At 37.6% G+C, this 22194-nt stretch overlaps 1 protein-coding gene across 2 annotated transcripts in view; it reads right to left on the bottom strand.

Annotated features, from left to right (window-relative positions):
• LOC146763671 (uncharacterized) overlaps positions 1-22194 on the bottom strand; it is a 46083-nt gene continuing 23889 nt past the window's right edge. For both annotated transcript variants that reach the window (XM_085566229.1, XM_085566228.1), the window contains exon 2: positions 1-22194. This exon is cut by the window's right edge. The gene's annotated coding sequence lies outside the window, so the exon portion shown is untranslated.

Genomic DNA, 22194 nt, shown 5'->3' on the forward strand with positions numbered 1-22194 from the left:
TGCCTGGATTTGCACTGTCTCGTAAAACAGACCATGTTTTTTGCATCACATGCAGTCCTATGGTGCAAGGCCTCAGGAAAGATTCTGGGGGGCACTTTGGGGGGCCTTTGACATCCTCTCAGCTGCCCCTCATGGGAATGTCCCATGGATGTGACATTCCCTGTGCTGGGGGTTCCATAACCAGTTTGTGTAAGGAAGGATGGGTTCACTACCCCTGAGCAGAGGTTACAACACGCCCAAACTTCCTCCCCCTACCTCGCTTGGGGGGGAAATCTGTGGAAAGCTGCTCCTAGCAAAAGGGTCTGGGGGTACAGCCTCCCCCACTCCAAAGCAAGCCAGAGATGATTCTTAGCAGGGCTGCTGGGTTGGCTCACATTCTTTTCCATGTTTACTTGTTTGTTTCAAGTGATTGAAGAATGGGTTTCCCTTTATCTAATCTCAGCAGTTTGACTTTCAGTCCGAAGTCCCAAATAGGCATCTCCAGGGAGGCTTCTTTGGTTGTGGCATCTTGATGCAGTTTTTGTTCTAATGAGCAAATTTTATATCAGTGTTTGAGGCAGAACTGTTTCAGTCTCTGGCAACTTGTAGTGAAGAAAATTTGTTCAACTGTTGAGTGAGTACTAGAGTATCTCTAAAAGCCACACAACACACAAAGGGGCAGAACTTTTTTCTTTTTTTTAGTACATTCAACACTCAGTCTTTGTGAACAAGGAGGGCAAACCGTTGAGTATAAGATCACCTATGCACAAATAAAGAAATAAACTTTTTTGATCAATGGAAAACTGATGTTGTTTTAGTCTGTACAGGTAGGGTTCACACATGTTTTCCTTCAATATTACATGGTACGAAATGGGTTAGATATCTAAGGTTACTGCTCTTATGATAATTATAACCTAAAACCCTGGACCCTATCAAACAGTCAAAAAAATTATGACTGAGTACATGAGTTCCTGTTCAAAGGTGACAATGACAAAAAGGTACCCTGCTAAACTCTTCACTGGAAACTGTGGGCCTGGAATAGAGAATAAAAATGACACTAACTTCTAAATAATTCCCATCTCCATAGCTATGGCCAGCTCCCCTGTCCTGTGTTTAAAAGACCTATGACACAATTCAGAGAAATAAGAGGTTCCAGAAACATTTTTTGTGAACAAATACTTTATATTTTTCTTTTGTTTATGTCTTGTGGCACTGTATTGTGCACTAGAATTGTGTTAGGCAAGAAGTACAGCAAATGTGTTGGCTTGCAATTAAAAATGTCAGGGTCATGTTCCATCTCTTTGAAGCCAATCAGGTAAACTAAAAACCTCTGGAGAGTTACTGCTAGAAAAGCCAACAGAAGGTTCCTCATTAATTTAAATTCATTGTTTTACTCTTCATAGTTCAGTAGCATCCTCATTAATACAGCTGTTGGTAACTGATTATCAGGAGTAAAACAATTAAGTAATATAATATTTAACATATTCAGCTTCTTGCCCTGACACTTAGGGTCCAAGTCTGCTGTTAGGATCTCTGAGAAAATCCCGTGGATTTTGGTAGGATTCTACAGACTTTATATTGTTATTAATAATAAAAATTTTTAGTTTGCAGTTTGCTCACCTGAAATATTTACTTCTTTTCCTGATTATTTTCTGGCCATTTTGTGCAACTTCCTTAGCTAATCTTGCTAGAAATACTCAGTGAGATTCACTCTGAATGTAAATAATTAATCATGCTTACAGAGTTTTCATGTATTAATTACTTCTTTTTAGGTCATTTATGTGAGTAATCCTAGTAAAATAAATTTGTCCTCTGCAAGTATGCCTCCATTATGACTAGATTCTTTACATTCTTTGGTCTTCTAAAAAGAGACTGAGTTTTACTACACACTGGGATAACTCCTCCTACACACTCTGCAGTGCATAAAGAAAACAGGTGCTATTCATGTAAAGTTAGTAAAACTTGTCCCCCAAGCCTTACAATTGAGTTCTCTTTATCTGGTGTTCCTTGCATCTCTTCCACACTGCCTTTTCTTTCCCCCTCAAAAAAAGGAGAAAATCTTATATCTCTTATTATTTGCCCTATGAAGAAGCATTTTCCCAAGGCTGTTCATCCAAAATTGAAAGTTGAGTGATAACTGTGTGATAGACAGCTTCATGGATGCTGGCCTTTCACCTCTGACAGTTAAACTGTAAATCCTTTGTTTTGGTGCAGGGAAGGCAGCTATGGTTCCTGGTCCATACAATTACCTTCCCAATGTTTGGGTGTAGGTGGCTTGGAAAGCCTGGTGCTACTTTTTTGTTAATGTGTGTGGTGCATAGGTGTGCATACAACTGTGAGGAAGAAACAGATCCTTCATGCTGGAATATCATTCCACAATCCCTGAAATCACTGCAGCAGCTAACAGGGAGTTATGTCAAATATCAGGGTTTGCCTAATAATAAAAAATAAAATAGTTGTTTGCATTGTGCAGAGGTCAAAAAAGAATGTTTTACCCCAAGGTTAAAGAAATTTCAGCATCCATGAAGGGTAAGCTTAGTTTAGTGCTGAAGAGGTTGTTAGAGAGAAATATAATTAGCAAATGTCTTAATGTAGTAAAAAGGTTGAATTTTCATTACATTAAGAAATCAGTTTTGCTTCAGATTTAAAATCTAGGCCATGATCTAAGGCAAATCTAAGCTCTCAATTGCTCAGTAGGAGTAATGAATCCATGAAGTCCCTTGCCATATGTCTACTGCAAAGATTGCTCTTCTTTGTATACACTCATTGTAACTGCATCTTTTCTAACAATTAAGAGGGACAAAACCTGATCCACACCAGAAAAATTATATTCTCTGGTGACATCAACCTAACTCCCATATTTCATTAACACTCAGGAAAAATTTGCAAGTTATTTGTGTTTGGAAATCACCTTGTACAGAAAAGTGTTCTTGAGTTAATCTGTCAAATAAATCCCTATGTATGCACCTGATATAGGCAATAATCTTTGCAAATGGCCATTTGAACCTTACCTCAATTTTCAATTGCTTGTATCTATGTTGTTCTTAGCTTCTTGTGTAAGAATTGAAAATAATCAAATTACATTTCTTCAGGAAATAGTATGGCTTTATTTGGCTTCATGTGTGTGCACATGTTTGTGTGTGTCTGTGTGTGTACTCTCTAGAAAGCCAAAGTAAACATTTCAGAGGAACAGAAGATAGCATAAAGAAAAGAAGCCTATTTCTTCTCAGATGTATACAGATTAGGCACATTAAAATCAAGCAATATTTATTATAGCCTGACCCAAAGCAAAAACAAAGGTTCTATCATGGCTGCTGAACACTGTTTTTCTCCTACAAATATGTCCATGGTGTTGAAGGACTGCTGGTCAAGGCGAGAAAGGTGAAATTACTGTTTTGAGTTACTATCCACTGCCTTTCACTAACAAAAGTAAATTTGTTTCCACAGGACAAACATTATTATTCTTTTAATCCTTTCAAAGTATCTATGCAAATTTACTTTATATATTGTTCACAGGAATGTTAGTCTCAAAAAAATTCACAAATATGAAAGAAAGAAGAATCACATCAAGTTTCTTTCAAACATTTGACAACATCCTTGCCCTGCAAACTTTCTCAATACCTTTTCCCCAAAGAGACATCACAAAACAAGACACAGATGAAGCAGGGTTATCTCTAGTGTCAGAGAGATCTTGTTTTACAGCTTATGATCAAACCTGTGTCTAAAAATAGCAAAAGGAGAAAAATTACCAATAAAGATCCACCTCCCCACCCCAGCATTTTGGTTAAGTAGCAGCAGATATCAAATGCACAAAATAACTGTTTCCTTTTAGGTGTTATCTATATACTTTCAGTTGATTATAGATGTGATCACTCAGTTGTAACAAAAAACATTACACTGACAAAACACAGAACATTTTAATGGATAGAAACAATCATGGTAGAGTTCATTTTGTCCCACAGGGGGAAAAGGAAGCAGGGTCAGGCTCTTTTCTAAGATGATTAATATTACTAGGAGGGGAGAGATTATTTCCTAAAAAGACACTTGTCAGGCATATCCTCAGAGGCTTCACACCACTCTTTTGAAAGCAATGGCTGGTGGGACCTTAACACATCAGGACTTACATTTAGCAAAGGCCATCTGGTTAGCTGTCACCTGATGCTCACCAGCTGAGCTGGCCCTGCCCAGCCAAAACTCCACATACACCGGGAGGGGAGGTGCTGCAGCGGTCACTGGTGGTCACACATGCTCTATAACTGGGGGTAATATCTGTTTGACTGAAGACAGGCAGCTGTAGTTGCTTCCTTTCATGCAGTTTACCACAGTGGGAATTTTTTTTCTGGATGCATTAATCAGGATGTGAGAACCAGACCTCCTCTCTGTCAGGTCTGGAATTAGTGCCATTCTGAAACAAATTTCTCCCTTTTATGTTTACCTCAATTTCCCAATGTGGTGGCTTATTTTACAGCAAGTTGTTACTGGGGCCTTGACAGTGTTTGACTGGGTCTTTTCTAAGTGGTTGCACTCGGGGTAAACAGGTTTTCTTGTTCATAACCACTTAATCTATAATTAAAAAACCAAAGGGTTTTGGAAGGTGTGTTTGGTACATTCTTTTGTGTCCCTATACTTCTTTTGCCTTTGTCTCCCGGTCAAATCTGAAGCACCTGTTTAGAATTAAGTGTCCAGATTTTCTTTTTGATAGCACCAGCCTAACACAGAGAAACTATGTTTCCCCTGAAGCCTTACCACCAGCAGTGGCATTATCCCTGCCTTCTGACCCCGGCCTTTGCATTGTGAGGAGCTTCCTGTGACAAAAACTTCCTGTCAGGAAACATGGACTTCCATTTGTCTAAAAAATATAAACCATGAAAATATTCCTAGTGAGAAATCCAGAACTTTTCTAAGTTTCACCTGAACTGAATGCTAGCCAAAAGGAGATAGATGGATAGATGATAGATAGATTAGATAGATAAACCCTGAATTATTCTTTAAACTTTGAATCTGCTATCTTCCGTAGCACACCAGAAAGTAAACCAGAAGGTAATCTTGTTTCTTACAAGACATAGCTCTTTTATTTTCATTTAATATTTTCTACAATTTTAGTTGTCAAAGAAGAATAGAGTCATGTAGAGGAGACAAGAAATGTGAGAGACATTTAAATTTCACAAAAGAAAGAGCAAAAATGCCTTCAAAAGTATGTGAGAGGAAGAAAACAGTTTGTGATCGTACAAATGATTATAAGCTGGTTTTGGAATTCCAAGATGTCAGCAAAGTTGGTGATTAGACACTATGTGGTGATAATGATGCCTCATGCCTTGAACAAACCCCTCATATCAAGACTGCTCAGAGCAAGACCTGAAGCCAGTTAACTTCCATGTCAAAAGCAGTTACCCTGTCTAGTCTCAACTTGTATTAAATGAAGAACACAAAGTACACTGTCCAGAAAACCCAAGGCAGAAGTTCCTAAAACTGCAGTACTGGTGTTACATTTGCTATGGCACCCAAGCTCAATAATGGCACACTAAGAAGCATGCAGGGAAATAGTCTCATCCTTTGGGAAAAAGTTATCATACCTAAATATTTTGCAGAAACTAGTTCTATAAAGTAAAAGTTCTTTCACAAGTGGCATTACTGACTCAAACTAACTCCTTGTACAATTGTTGGATATTGCAGGTGGAGACTATGATCAGCTAAGCCAGAATTTTTATTAGTTTTATTTTGGACACTGACAACTGAGCTAGATGTGGTAAAACTATTCTAGTAGTTTGTGTGCACACACAAAAATGCCACAAGTAAAATGTGTTGTGAGGGGGAGAGATGAGAGCTTCCATTACAAATTTCTTCCCTTTAAAAGCATTAATAAACTTGTTGGACAGAAACAAAAAATAAAGAAACAAACAAACAAAAATAAAAAATCAACACTACCACCACCAACAAAAATCCCCAAACCAACAACCAACCAACCAACCAAAAACTAACCAAAAAAACCCAACCAAACAACCCAAACCAGAAAAACCAATGCAGGTTGTAAAATACTGTCAGGTTAGCACTGATTTTTACAACTGTAGTGCACACTGCTTTCTGGACTTCAGGTTTTATAACCAGTTTCACCATCAGTAACATTCAAAATTACAGGAATCATGATTCCCTCGTTCCTCTTCCTCTTCTAGTCAAATAATTTATATAGGCTTGACAAGGCTGTTCCTAACTGGGTGGTGACGTTTATTAAAATGTAATAACAGCTCACTATTATAAAAATTCCCCAGTATAGCCCAGGTCCGATGCCTTGTCTCTTACAGCACCAATAAGCAGAGTAAAATACACCACCAATGTAATTTACCCCTGGTTATTCTGCTAGCCTCTTATTTCTAGTTCAGGGAACAGATCTGAATGAATCACCTTTTTTGCAAGCCCCTGCAGATCTGCCTCCTGAAGAACCCATCCATTTTCTTCTGGAATGAGTTTGTTGTGCTTGTATTGGCCTTGAGCAGCAGCTCTGATCTTCCACGTGATGCACTGAAATGGAGATGCCAATATAATTTGATTGCTGCTCTGCTGGAAGAGTTCTTCCTGCTTCCCTCATATCACTTAATAGCCTGCAGAGCATCCATGTGTAAGTGATCCAAACTTGGGACTAGACGGTAACATATTTGAGGTATCCAGAATACTACATTTTTTAATGTTTTTTTACACCAATTAAAATAAATCCACTACCCTGTTCTTAGAAATTTTACATCTTGGTACTTCCTAAACGAACAAAAAGGAAGATGTAGTATTGAGCTACCTCTGCTGGAAGGGCACTCTGTTTTGTCCAGATCACAATGGTAAAGACTTTTTCTGGCTGCATAGTAATTGAAACATAAAAATTTTATAGCCTGGATTTTAGTCCACCATGGATAGGCTTTGATTGAAGCAGAGAAGAGAAACAAGAAATCTTTGAGTGGTGTCTTTAAATTAATTTTTTATCTTTCTGCATCCCCTTGATAAAACCATTTCATCTCTCTGTGCCTCAGTTTCATCTCTGAAAGGATAAATGCCTGTCAGTTTTTACTGTCTCAAACTGAAATAATATCTCAACAATATTATCAATAAATAATAAAGGAAACTATTGCTGAATTAGACCTAATCTTTCAATTGGTTATATTTTAATGGGTTTGTGTGTGTATTTGTTGTTTTGTTCGGGTTTCATTTTTTTTAGTAATCCTTCAAAAATCATTTGAAGAAGAAGGAGTTTGAAACTATCAAAATAGGTTTTGAGGTGAATACAGAGAAGCTCACCGCAAGTTTGTTCACCCTGTGTAACTTTTGTTTACCTGTGGAATAAATGGACAAGGCACAACCCTTACTTAGACATTTATTTAGGCTATTGTGGATTCTTGTTGATCAAATAACACCCCTATTTCTCTAATCAAGACACCTGAAAGCTACCAGCATAAAATCAGACTACATGAATTGCCTTAAAAAAAACAACAACAACAACAACAAAACCAAAAACAAACAAACACAAAACAAAAACCACAGTTTAAAGCAACATAAAGCCTCAAAAGACAACCCCAAAAGCCTCAGCCTATGGCACCTACCCCGCCCCAGCTGAACAGCGTTGCAATGCTGCAAAAGCCTTGTGCAATGAAAGAGTCTCCTTTCAGCAGAAAGGAAGTCACTAGCTCCAGCAGAGACTGAGCCTGAAATATTAGTTATTCTATCAACCTACATTTAAGGAATAGATTAGCATCTTTTCTGCAGCTGGCACTTCCAGGCCTTACAGAACATATACTCTAAGCAGAGAATCCATGCTGACAAAGAGGTAGAAACTCAGAGATGGCCAACAGTTCTGAATAGAAGAGATAGTTTCTTACTGAGAAACAGTACATATCATGTTCTTACAAAGACATGAACTTCAATGGTTTCTGTTAACCTTAGCATGACTTCTAAAATTCATTTCTCCACATCACTTCCTAGCTTTTTCCACACAGATATTTATGTTACTGCTGTTTACTCCTGACGTTTATACCTCATCTTACAAAAGTGCTACAAGTCACACCACAAACAATGCTGCAAATAAATATTTCCATTTGTAGCAACTGGGTGTCATCAGTGAATAGGTGAGAATTTTATTTCTTCCCAAAACTTCCTGTCAAAACCCCCACAACCCCAAGAAATTAAACATTTAAAAGGTGCATCACAGAACAATAAAATTCTTACTGGGCAATAAATCTCAGATGTCTTTTATCTGTGACTTCAGAAAATACTAAGAATTTAATCTCTAGGCATTCACTTAACTACTGATCACACCTTTGAAACCTCTGGAGATCAGGGGATATTGAAGGAAGGAAGACAGACAAGGTGAGCCACACAACTATTTTCTGTGATCCCCAAAACCCCACATAATTTAAATTATTTCATCAATCTGTCATTATTGAACAAAATTGCATTTACTTGGGGCTGATTTACCATGGCCACAGAGTGATGATCTAAATCTGGTTTGTAAAATGACTTTTACCCCACTCCTTTGAATGCAAGCACATTCTCCAGGAAAATGCATGTTCTCATTTAAAACCATATTCCAGAAGAAAAAATAAACATTCTCAGCAATTGATATCTTTTGCATCACAGTGACTTATACTGCAGGAGAAACAGAGTTCAGCTCTCTCTGTGCTGTAGCTCCTTATGCTGCATTACAAGTCTAATGTATGAGTGGAGGTTTGCAGTGGGCAGTTTCGAGCAGAGACAAAGAGTCATGGATCTTATAGAGGAATATTCTGATGTATTCATGTATTGCCATGCAAAAAAATTTTTTTTCAACCATGCACTTTACAAGTTTAGCTGTAAATGAACGCTAGAGGGAGGCAGTGTTTTAACCAGATCCCAGTTCTAGAGCTGAGCTGGCCACAGGGAAAAGGAGAAGCACCAGTTCTTCCTCTCACCAATCTCATTGAACACACAGTGTAATTTATGCCTGTTATTCTGTCTGATGTACAGCCTCCAAGATGTAAACTCAGTTATACAGATGTTGTCTGAATCCACTTATCTAGTCCCTGAGTTACAGATTCTTGCTGAACTGTATGTTTTGTAAGACTGTTTAAAAATAAATCCAAATACAACTCTTTTTTATTCCCATAATTCATCGGTTCTGGGTTTTAAAAAAGGTTTAATATTATAAATAAAATGTGTTGCAGACATGAAAGTTACTGTTCCTTAGTTGAACTTCAGTGTAAATTTGTTTTCTTTTTACTCAGGTACATTCTCAACATAAATGAGTTTTGACATAATCTCAAATAATTATCAAATTACACATACAAAATCTTTTTGATAATGAGAATAATTCACATTGCTCTTTCCAAACAAAAGGGACTGTCTCTCGCTTCTATGAAGGGCATTCTTTTCTGGTTGGGAAAAATGTGGCTGTTGTCAGGTCAGGCCAGTCCCTGCAGTAAACATTCTTGCACGTGAACCATTCTCCCTTTTGGTATACTTTTGTTATTAATATTGTTGCTATTACTGTTTGTTTCCTTATCTCAACCCACGATCTTTGTCTTGTGTGATCCCAATTCTTCTCTCTGGCCACTCTCCCAGGGCAGGGAGAGCAAGCAAGTTTGGTTTGGAAAATCTTAGTGGGAGAAGTGAATCGGGGAGTACCATTCCTAAAACACAACACAAAGGCAAGAAACTAAGATTATAAAATAGATGAGTGGGATGAGGGGAAGAATTTACACCTTCTGAGTAGAGCAGAAGTCTCAGGCTGCCATTCTGCAAAGAGTTCCAAAGAAATTATTTAGTGCTGAGGATAAGGCTGCCACTGAATATTGAAGATGTTTGCTCACAGAAATTATGAAAGACTGGCATAAATCAAAGTTAACTGCAGCATCTCTGTTCATGCTTTGTACCATGGAGGACTGCCAACTTGTGCCTCAGGTGTCCCTGATTATGAGGCCACAGAGGATTGTAATGATGACTGACACAATTGCATCCATGTTTGGCTTTGGTTTTGTCTCTCAGCTATTTTTTCTTTCCTTTCTAAATAAAGTCCATCCTTTTATTTCTTAATTGAAGCTTAATAAATATTAATACATCATCAAATTTCAAAAGCCAAATCTTATTGCTGAGGCTAATACTGATGGCATTTCCTTTTTCTCTGAACTAGCTTATCAGGACCCTTTATTCCTCTTTAACAGCCCCATACCTCCTTTGGAGAGGTTAAGGAGCCAAATTAACTTGGAATCCTTCTTTAAAATGGGATATAACCTTATATTCAGCTGATGTGGAACAAGAAGGAAATCCTATTCCCTGACCATTACCACCTCTACAGTTCATTTCACTTGTTATAACACAAAGGTTAAATATATAAAAAAATGCCCAAACAGCAAAACTTCATAAATGGCACATAATGCCCACAAAATACTCACATTTATTGCATCTTATTAGCTTGTTCTCCTATCCCTAGCTCATGCCAAAAGTTAAAGGAAATCCCTAGCATTGGGGAGGATTTGTAGCCAAATGATGTACAAGGGAAGACTCTAAGAATTGCTGTAAAATGTAAGCTTCATTTAGCTTTGGACACAGGATATGAAGTCCCCAGTGCATGCACCTCACCTGCAGTCTCAACCTGCAATAAGACCTCTTCTGCTGGGAGACTCCACAGCAGCCAAGTAAACATTAGTGGAAGATAAAAAGTAAGGAATTCAATTTCTTCTTTGGTACTAGACAAGACAATGTCTTGCAGTTCACTGTCTTCAATAAAATAGCATGCTAATATCACATAAATGTGACCCTAGTGGTTTAGTTCTCAAGTTGTTTTTGAACTGCATCCCATAAGTGAAAAATCCCACATTTCTTCACCCTTAGGATGCTTCTCACCTTTCAGACACCTGCTATAAACAGTGGAATCAGCATAACTTTGAAAAAGTCCCAGGGGTCTTTTGTCATAGGAGGTTTTAGGGATCACTATCAGCTTCTCTGTTATAATTGCACACCTGTTAAACCAGTTAGAGAAGGAATCATTACTGTTATCACAGGAATTTACATGATTTGACTCTCTTTAACACAAAAGGTACAAATACCTCTGAAAAGATTCTTGCAAGGCATTTGGGAACTTGGAATTACTGCTTTGCATTTTGCTTGCCTTCTCTGTTATACTGGGACATAACTTTACATGTGTAGGCTTATGCCTTCACTTTCTTTTACTTCAGTAGCAGGGGTGAGTTGGAAAGCAGCTGCATTTATGGCACTAAATGTGTCTTTGGTATGACACCACAGTATCAAGGTGTTGATTAGGAGGTATCATGTCTTTTGCTTACAGTTCAGACCACCTTCTTTGAAAAGCTGCTTTTTTGTGTTGACTTTTTGTCTTCAATTTGTGCTTACATGTGGTGGTGAATTTTACACTTGGGTAGGTGACAGAGACTTGCTTTTCCTTTCAAAGAGATGCAGGACCAATACATTTCTCCATGATGACTAATACAGTCTAGCCCTAAACAGCATGTTCAGAGAGAGGTGCTTGTTGTCTCTGCACCTAAGTAAGTAGAAGTAATTCTACAATACTTCAGAGGAGTCCTCTGAAGATATATCCAGGAGAACCAGAGGAGGACCTAGATGAGACACAGATCTGCTCCTCAGGAATGCAGAGCTATGAAATAGAGGGTGGTGGAAGTAGTGGTGGAACCTATGAGTAGTTAGTTTGACCAGTGACAAACTGTTTCTCTAAGCTTATGGATCAGCATTCCCTAACACAGCTGCCTTCTGCAGCTTAGATGGCACAGTCTCATGAGTGTGTGGCTGCACCTGAATGAACTGACTTCTCAAATAAAACCAATATCATTCACAATCCCCACAGTTACAGATCCCAGCCTTATTGTGATACAGGTTGAAGAAGCATAGAGTTGTAGACATTAGAAGTTACATAAGAGCCCTTAAATCACTGAACTGTTTCTTGCAATTTCTTTCTTCCACACTATTGCCTATGACTTGCTGTGCTTCACTGGCACTTGTCTTGTTCCACAAGTTGATTTACAAATGCTGCAGAACACCTCTTCATTATAAAACTTAAAACTGGAACAGTAAATAAAAAGCTGAGGGGCATTTCACAAGAAAATCCTGATATGAGAAGTGGGGACATATCTGCAGAATGGGTGGAGACAAGTGAAACTCAAAGACTGAACCCAATCCCAATTTAAACAGATGCAAAGAAAATATGACACAACCCAGAGGTCTTTGACTCTTCCTTTTGTTTCAAGTGAGTACTTAACTCCAGTTACATTGGTAACTATATAAAATCTGTGTGAAACTACATGGCTCCATACCAGTTTCAATGAAACAAATTTTGACAAATAAATGGTTATCACTTGGAATAAATGAGTTTTTCAACTCTGAAAAGGGGGTAGTAAAGAAACACAAAACCAAATAGCAGATAAGATGTTGGGACAGTCTGGATAGGATAAAAACACATGAAATGGACAGAACCATTTGATAAATGGGTATGTGTGTTAAAAACGTAAATGGTTTGTCTATAAAACCCAGTTTCAGTGTTAAGAAAAAGGTATCTTTTTTCTTCTACAGAATTATACTGGGGAACAAAAGAGAAGGGACCAGCAGCAGCAGAAGTTAAAAAAAATCCTATAATAAAAGGCGTGATTTGCTTTGCTGGAAAAGCTCCATGTAGCCAGATACAGCTGGTTCATTCTGACCTGTATTTAAGGAATAATCCATAGTCATGGATTAATGGATAAGTAGGTACTTCCTACTTTGCCTGTTTCTGCTCATTTTGCTAGCTGTTCCTTCTGTGAGTAAACATGGAAGGTTTCTTCAGAAATGAGAAAGCATGAACCACTGGAAAATCACACAATCCATGGTCTTTACAGTGGATCTTCAGAATGCAATGGAAATAAATGTCAATTTTTTAAATTTTTTTTTTCAGAAGCACAGTGTTTTCTAGAAAGCATGACAGAAAATCTAAGGCAAAAGGTACAGCTGTAGCTAATGGTCTAGATAGCACTCAGAAGCAATGTATGAGGAAAACGATACCATATCGTAGCCTTGACAGTTAAGGGCTCAGTCAGAATTACCAGCTTATATGTTGTTTAATATAATTTTTGCAGATGAAAGCAGCATGGAACAACATAATTGTTGATTGCATTAAAAGGAGCTACAAAGAAGAAGGGAGGAAAAGGGAGTAACAGAAGAGAAGAACCAGGAAAAATCAAAAGACATAGAGAAATCTGAGGGATTGAAAAAGAAGAGTTTGTGAACAGTTGAAGACTGAAAGAAAGTGTAGAATGCAGCAAACATAGAAGTGTACACGACGCACCAAAACTGTTGCTGGATGGCATAAGTATCCCCTTCAACCTCCTAAAAGCTTAGCTTGAGCTTTTCCTGCATGCTCACTTCCTCTGTTGCCCTCTGAGCCAAAGGGAATTGTCATGCCCCATCTCAAGTTCCAGCCAGCAGTGGGCTCTCACAGGTTCTCTATTTCTGTATAATCTAGAAGACATGACCTGAATTTAGGTTATGAGCCACCTAAGTGGATAGTAAATGTTTTTTGTTTTGTTTTGTTTTTTGCTTATAGTTTGTGCTGTAGTTTATAACCGTGCATCACTACAGTTTAGCACTGCATCAATGTGCTATTATCTATGCTGAAGTAGTATAGAACATTACCATGTCCATGCTCTTACTTTTGCTGATCAAACTGCTTCATCCATTCTTTTAATTGAGGATGATGCCCTAAGTTTTAGCTTTCCTATTTTCCACATTCTGTACTGCATTAGTATTTAACTCTGAAATTCATACAGAGTGTTAGCAAGTTCTCCTCACAGTTTAGTTAAATGACACAATCCTTTTCCAGCCTGAGAACCAAGGGCATTGTTGCAGATTCAGGCCTAAAACAACAGCAAATTGAGGAGAGCAATCTGGGAGGATGAGACTTCATAACCTGAAGCTGTAATAGGACAATTAACCTCAATATGCAAATGTACCAAAACTTATAACAGTGTGAAAAATCTTGACTCAATGTCCATCTTGGGTGGAGCCATGGCCGGGCTCTTGTTCTCCCCAAGTTGTATCCTTTGAAGGCTTTTTTAATAAATACCTACTTTATTCCTTTAACACTGTATAGCCTCTGTTCTAGGTAGCCTCCCAAGGCATAAAGGATTTATCTTAAATATAAATTTACATTCAGGTCTTATACTGGGCTGTGCTTCCTACCCTCTATCAATCCATTTTTTCTTGCGTCCTCGAAACAGCTATTGGGAGAAGACAGATCAGGAATAGCTAAAATATTATGAACATACTGACTGCCTCTGTCCATTTTAAAGTTAATAATTCCCTTGAAACATTCAGAAGAACCACTGTCTTTAATCACAACTGGCCAATGAATGAAATTTTTTTTCAGGGGATGCATACCACAGGACAGGTATTATTTTGTTAGAGAACCACATTAAAAATCCTTATTAAGTTTCTTCCCCTGACTGTAACAGCATTGCTGAATGTAGAAAACAAGCCAATGGACTGATACAAAGTACTCCAAAACCAGAGCCATAACCATTGATTGTTTCCGACTGTAATGATAGAAAGTTTTCATTCATCTACACATGAGATCTGCACTTTGTTTTGTTTATATCCACGTAGTTTAATTCCTAACACCACTGACTCACAGGTGGCCCCAAGATAAAGGACAGAGAACAGATTTCTAACGCTGCAAAGGAACATTTGTATCCAAATTTCTGTGTCAGCTCTTTATACAGAGGGCCATTGAAGGAATTTGCATTTCTCTACCTCTAGAACATTTAAGTAAACATACTTTTACATAACTCAAGTTCATCTCTGCATCTGCCATCTAACACAGGCAGTAAACTGTCCCCATGCAGTATACTTTTACTTTCAAAAGATCCATTCTGGGTAGAAATGATATCATATACATGCTTTTTGTTTCAGTTAAAAAATGGCATTTCCCTGTGATTGGTAAGCTGTGTTTTGGAGGCAAATGATTACAGCTCACAGCTTTTATTGCTACAAGCAGAAGAGAAAGGCAAGATATGGACAGAATTATAAGTTAGAACAATAAATTGGGACAGGAAAGTCAAACAGGAAGCTGGAATCGCTTCTTACCGTCTGTTTCATAACTAGGCTGCCATATTAAATATCTTTGCATAATAAACAGGGCAAAATAACTTCTTCCTATTGTAGATTCTATTCAAACTCTGTTCAAACCAGATAAGATAAAGAGGAGAGAATGTAAGGATTTTGCCAACATTTTCATCAGGGAAGCAGCCATTCCACTATAATTTCACCAGAGACATTATGGTTATGAGTCGACACGGCAGTGAGTTTATATTGTTATATTAATCAACACCATTAAAAATGTGTTCCAACTACAGCTTTAATACAGAACAATATAAATGCAAAGTATTTTTATTATCCTTCCATCTGGTAATCTTCAAGAGTTTAGCAGATGTTAGGAAGCCAAGCCCCATAATTCATGATGACATAATGTTTCAGAAAATCAAAGCAAGTTGCAATCCATGCTGCTTTTCTGGGTCAGATACTTGAGTTCAGGAGTTCACTGAATCACCAGGGCAGTTTAGTGAAAAACACAGACCAGGACTGAGAGTGGTTCTTCAAGGGGAAATGAGCCTTTTCTCTTAATCAAATAATCTCTAATCTGTTTTAGAAATTATTTATATTGTCCTCAAATCTACACTACCCAAGCAACAGAGAGTAAAGGATAGATAAGTCTCACTTTTCCATGTTCAAAAGATGCTTTTCAAAGAGGGAAATGAAGGTAGAAATGTTAGCAAATAGAATAATGTAAAAAGCAAAGAATTACTGCTGCTTCTAGAGGTACAAAAGGAGATCTCTGGCCTTTTGGCACTGGGACTTAATGTTTTCCTTTACTCATATTTTTAATATGTTCTGTTCAGTTCTAATGCCTGAGGAGTGTCCACAATTCCTGGATTGTACTTAAAAAAAATCTGAACCACTGATTCTCTAGGAGAACAGGACACTTTACTTGCAACATAGGAATCACAAATATAGCATGGCACTATTACGGATCCTGTGTACAACTGGTTTGTAAAGAGAAAAAAATAGTTAGAAATTCTCCCCACTTTTAAAACAAGAACATTGCCACAAAAAGGGATTCTCTTACCCCAGGAGATACAAACTCAGATGAAGTAAGAACGTAGTAGTGAGCAGTAGACTGTATAATATGAATACTGCAAATTAGTAATTAGAAGATTCTCATGATCCCTCTTACCTTCCCTCCCACTCCTACCAAGATAAAATGTCATTCTTGGAAGAGTGAAGCTTGATAAAGATGCAGATGTGGAACAGTTGCAGCTGGATTTTAAACTCTTTCAAAGGTAAAGGATGTAACTACCTGTTAGGACCCAAGCCTGTTCAGTGACTTTTTAAAGAGTAATTTAGATTTAGATTTACTCTGGTGGTACACAGGGGAAACAGCAAATTTCACAGAAGGTTGAATAAGAATTTTTTACTAGCAACCTTTAGAACATTAAGGTAGAAAAAGGTACTTGGTAGATTTAAAAGAACAAAGTAAGGCACTTCACAAAGCAGTGCCTTCACAAACATTAATCCATCAAACTTTAAGTTATCCACATTTTGAGAAGAGGAAGTTAGAGAAAGAAAGAGAAAGAAGAGATAATGATATATGTGAGAAAGAAGAGATAATGATATATGTATAGCAATTGCTTTAGATCCAGTGTAGTCTCAGCTGCTGGTAAATCCAAGGCAGTGGGGCACATCAGTGTTACACTTGTGCAACTGCTTTTTATCTGCTCTGGTCTCCCAGGGACCTGCCTCTGCTTTACTGTTTGCCAGGGGCCTGTGAGGTCTTGTATCTCCACACAAACCACAGGAGCTGTTTTGTTGCTCCACAAACCTGTGGCTACTAACCCTCCTGCTTACCATTAAACAATATGACAAGATCTATAGACAAACCAACGCTCTTTCAAACTTACTTTCAAACAGACCAATTGCAACAACCACTTCACAACTTTGGCACAAATATTTCTACTTTCAAACAGACCAATTGCAACAACCACTTCACAACTTTGGCACAAATATTTCTTCTAAAAATGCAATTTGAAATTTAAAAAAAACCCAAAAAGCTCAGATGGTAGTTTATAAATATTTTCAGATCAATTTCTGCTCATAAACTTGGAAATAATGGAATTAAAGACATATCTTCGAAAGCATGTGCATGTATTTGCACAAAACATTCAAAATGCTTGTATTCCTGTATTAGGATAAAATGCGTGAGCATGTCAAAAGCAAAAGAGCAAAGTGAGGTTCATCTTTGCGAATCTCAAGAATCTGATCATTCTGGATAGTATTCCCAATTATTCTTTGATGTAACTGAAAAAGCCAGGATACAATGCTAATATTCTGTGTATTCAATGTTTCTAGAGGAATTCCAAAGAGGCATGGAAGTAGAAGCTTACTACAGAAGAAAACAGCAAGAAGTTAACAACTGAAACAAGAGGAAAAGAGAAATGGAGTAGTCACTTATACTCTGACCTTGATACAGCCACACTAGTACTCTCAAATTCTCTTCTTCGGGAGGATTCACATTCTCACTTTCAAAAATGAGCTGCTAGGTTCACTTATTGTTGATTCATTTATGTTCAACACTTAGTACACATATTTCTTCTAATTTTCCGTTATTTAGATATCTTTATTTCTATGTAGCCTTTTTTCCTAAATAATCTATCTCTCACTATAATATCCATTAAAATTCTTAGGATGATTCGCACTGTGACCTTTACCATTGCAGTGGTTTTCTTGTTCCAGAAACCTGCATTCCTTTCTCACTATACAAATTCCACTGCCTGAGCAAGGATTGTTCACATTAAGTTCAAATCACAGGACTGAATCCTGCAAACCTTTCACATGCATACTGAATCATAGGTCTTCCTTATATGTAAGGTTTACACAATCATGTTTCCAGTTTATATGCAATGCTTTTCCATTGGAAGCATTTGGATTTCCATTTCTATCCTGGCTTTGCCTTGCTGACATTTCCAATTCCATTTCTTTGTATGCAAAAGATAGATTTATCAGAAAAGGTGTTTTTTTTCAGAATGAAAAGGTATCATATGTGCCAGTGTTAAATACATATGTATTCTGACTTCCGTGAGTTGAAATGTCATTAATATTTTCATTTGCATGAATCTAGGGCATAACTCATATGAGTTTACCAGGGTATCATTCTTAAATTATACTTTCTTTCTGCAGCTACTATGGGAGAAAGTTTGAATGAGTGTTATTGACCTGAATAACAAGGGGAATTTAAATGCTCATTTCCACAGAAAAGTGTTAAATGTATTCTTTTCAAACATCTGGAAGACCAAAGACAGTATGTGTATTTTGAAATAGTGGCAGAATTCTGTGTTGACATCTGAAGGACATTCTACATATGCAATGCAATATTGTCAAATCAAGGGAAAAATACCAATTATCAATTGACACTATCAGCTGTAAGATAACTGTTAATTAAAATAAAATAAAGGCATGATAGTGAGAGCTCTATAAGCAGTGGAAGTTAAAAATTACAAAGAAGAGGAAATAAAAGTGAGGTTCTTTTCAGGATGAAGAAATTACTTTCAAAAATGAAATCCAGAGGACAAGGAGTAATAAATGTAAAAGAAAGAACTTAGAAGGAATGCTTTAAGGTGAGAGGAAGGACAAAGGCAAAGTTTAAAAAAGAGAAGAAACTGCCAGGTCGAGCAAAGGGAAAGGTTCTTGAGTGAAAGCAATGACTTTTTTTCCATCCTTTAAAAAGCCTGACAATTTCTTTGGCAGAAAATGCTTGGCAGAGGAGATTGGAATAGAACAGGATGTTTTAGAGGAAATTCAGAAATAGCAAAGAATTGAAGAGACAAAGGTCATGCTAGTTTAAGAAAAAAGAAAAATCTCAGAATATTCTGAGTTGGAAGGGACCCACAAGGATCATTCAGTCCAATTCTTAAGTGAATGGCCCATATGGGGATTGAACACACGAATTTGATGTCAAGGGATAGAGAAATGGATTTTTAAAATGGAAAACTTTCTTGTGGAATTGGAAACTGCATGATGCTTACATTATCTTTCTTCAGCAAGGCATAGTGACATTAAAGTAGGTTGAAATCAAAGAAAAAAGGAATGTTAAAATTATGCAAAGAATGGTGGCTTCTAAAAGAACCCAAAGGAAGCAAAAGGCAAGAGGAACAATGAAGGAGAGAAGATCAGGAAGGAGAGCTAATAAAATAGATGTAGACTAGATAAGAGGGTCAGATGCAAGTAATTCAATGAAAAACTTCAGTAAGCAGAAATCAAAATGTCTGGCTTACAGCAATCTGTCCAGGCAATGAGACCAAGAGAGGGTCAATGAGACTGCAAGGGAGGGTAGGTGGGATACTATGGAGTGACAAGGACCTTCACCGTGGAAGCCACACTTCCCTCAGCATGACTAGAGAACTGAAGAGAGAGGGAGAGCCACGATTACTGAAGGAATAGGAAGGAGAATCAAAAGAATGGTAGATGAGCACAACAGGGGCAGATGAGCACAGAGGAATGAAGAATTAGATATGACAGATCCTGTCTGCATTGATATGTCATGTTACTGCTTCAGCAACTTGCAGTAGTACAAAAATTAAAAACTCCTAAAACATTTAAAAAATCTTCTGGCAATCAAAGTCTATCTTGACTATAAACTAAGTTCACATTTCAGGCTTTGAATGAAAACCCAAAGTTATCTGAAATAAATTTTTGTTGGTGGCTTAAAATATTTTTGGATTAAATGAAGAAGCTTTCTAAAAAATCGTGCACAAACATACACACGTAAGGATAACATGGTCTCTTTGAGGTACTACCCACAGGGATGATGGGAAGACATCTGATGAAACCTGTTGGGTTCTCAAGCACATTTTAAAAGGGAATTGCATGGTAACCAAAAGTGCAAGAGATTTGACACTACACACCACATCTTAGTGCAGAAGAAATTATGAATGTTCATTTTAATGACAGATAGTTGAAATCTACTATTCAGCTTTATAAGAATGCACAATAAGTTATCACAGATTAATTAAATCTCATTATTTTTGTGGCTCAAAAAGGAACCAGCACACAAACAGTACACAACCTTTTCATTAAGCAGAGAATTCTTGAGGTGTTTTAAGAATTCAGCTGTGGCTTGTCACATCACCTGCATAAAGTGATATAGTAAGTGTTCTGTGAAAAAGCACTGTTTTCTTTCTCTTTTATTCTGTAGCAGAAATAAAGGACACAAGCAGCAATCTGATGCTCTGTCACAAGCAGCCAGTGATAAGCCTTTTTGTATCCCAACTCCAGTACCACGTCTTCTATCTGCACTGAGATACATCCAAAGAGGTGGTTATTCCTGCATGAAGGGTCTGCATTTACTAACCATTAGCTGCTTGTTCCTTTCAACATCCCTGAAAGAAAATGAGAAGGAAAACTGCCTGGTTCTTGAGCATTGCTGTTTTTCAGTGTTTATTGATGCAGTATTTTTATTTTGTTTTTTTTTTGCTCTGGGAAACCACTGTGGTTTATAACTGTAGCATGTTTGTTTCTGGACAGCCTTCCTCTGTAAGAAACTAGTAAAATCAGTGGAAGGCTCTGACAAAACCTTGAGTCACCCTACTTCTGCTTGATGCTACAAATTACCTTGCAAACTTCAGGGAGGCACTGCAGTCTACAATGGAGGATTACTCCCCATCACTGACCTCAATCCTCATTCTACAAAAGACTGCTGACTAATTAGTGATTGGGCATGAACATCAAATAGCCCATTCTTTTTGGTGTTAATTTATAAACAATAGCTATTAAAGAGAAACACAAACTCAGTTTCTGAGAAGCGTTTGAAATAGTACCAAAATTGGCCAGACAGATTTCGAACATTTTTGAGTATTAGCAGGAAAGCATATTTTAGTGCAGCACACTGGCCACTCAGAGGATCCTTCCTCTAGTCAAGTGCCCCAAGCACTGGGTAAACAGATCTTCTATCATAAACAGTGATTACATACTCATCAGCTATCATTGATTACCTGATGTATAAGTATTATTTTATTTTACATGGTTGTACTTAATGGAAGTCCTTACAGGGTTCTTTGGTGCCTGTCTTTGACGTGCAGTGTCCTTTTTAGGTGGTTGTTCCTCAACCCCTGCTGTGACTAAGTGCACTATCATTGTTTTGCATAACTTCTGCTTTGTCAGCTTTGCAGAGCTGAGCTGGTATCCTGCTTGCATTTGTATGAATTTGCACAACTCTTGTTTGCCTAAGTTACATCCTTTATGTATTTCTCCAAGGCTGTGCTGTTCTGTTTGACTGTCCTTATGAAAATAAAATACTGTTGTTCTGCTGTTCTTATCAAGTCCTCCCTTTTCTTGAGACCAAGTTCCTTATGGGAACTAGTCTATTAATATCTGTATTTCATTTTTAAGCATAAGGTACTACAACAGGAATAACACTGAATCATGATACAAGATAAAACACATAAGCAATTCTTAATGGAGATAATTATAAACAAATGGTTTAACCAAGTCCAGCTGGGTAACCATGAAGTAAGTTTGGTCCTCCTGAGCTGTCTTCAAGAGCTCATGCAGTGGCTTTGCTTGTAACACATAACTGCTGATCCACAGGTGACACCATCAGACCATCCCAAGAAATGCACACAACTCTCTTACAAGTTGTGGCTGTGGAAGTTGGCCAATTGCTTCTTTTGTTCCTGTCCCAGTCTCCTTTGTCCTTGGAGGATTTTGAATCCCAAGTAGGTTAATGTGGTCTGGACTATTTGTGCTTTGTCTTTGAATACTCTGGATCCACTTAGCTACAGAAAATTCAACAATACCATACTTTGATCCCAACACTGCTGTTTAGTTTCAGTGGCTATCACAATGTCCTCTACATACTGTAACAAAACTTCAGGAGGGTGTTGATTTTTCCATTCCTCCAGTTCTTTTGCTAATTGATTTCCAAACATAGTGGGGCTATTTTTAAATACCATTGCTGTGGTAGTACTGTCCAAGCTGGATTCTTCTCCCTGGATTTTTTCTCATTCAAAAGCAAAAAGCTCTTGGCTTTCAGTACTCAAAGGGACATAAAGAAAGGCTTGTTTCAAACCTAATACCCTAAACTATTTTTATTTTTGACTCAAGCAGGTTAGCAAGGTATAAGGACTTGCTACTGCCAGGTGTATATTATCTACT

The sequence above is a fragment of the Lonchura striata genome, chromosome Z, assembly GCF_050655825.1.
Source record: "Lonchura striata isolate lonStrDom1 chromosome Z, ASM5065582v1, whole genome shotgun sequence".
Taxonomy (NCBI): Eukaryota; Metazoa; Chordata; class Aves; order Passeriformes; family Estrildidae; genus Lonchura; species Lonchura striata.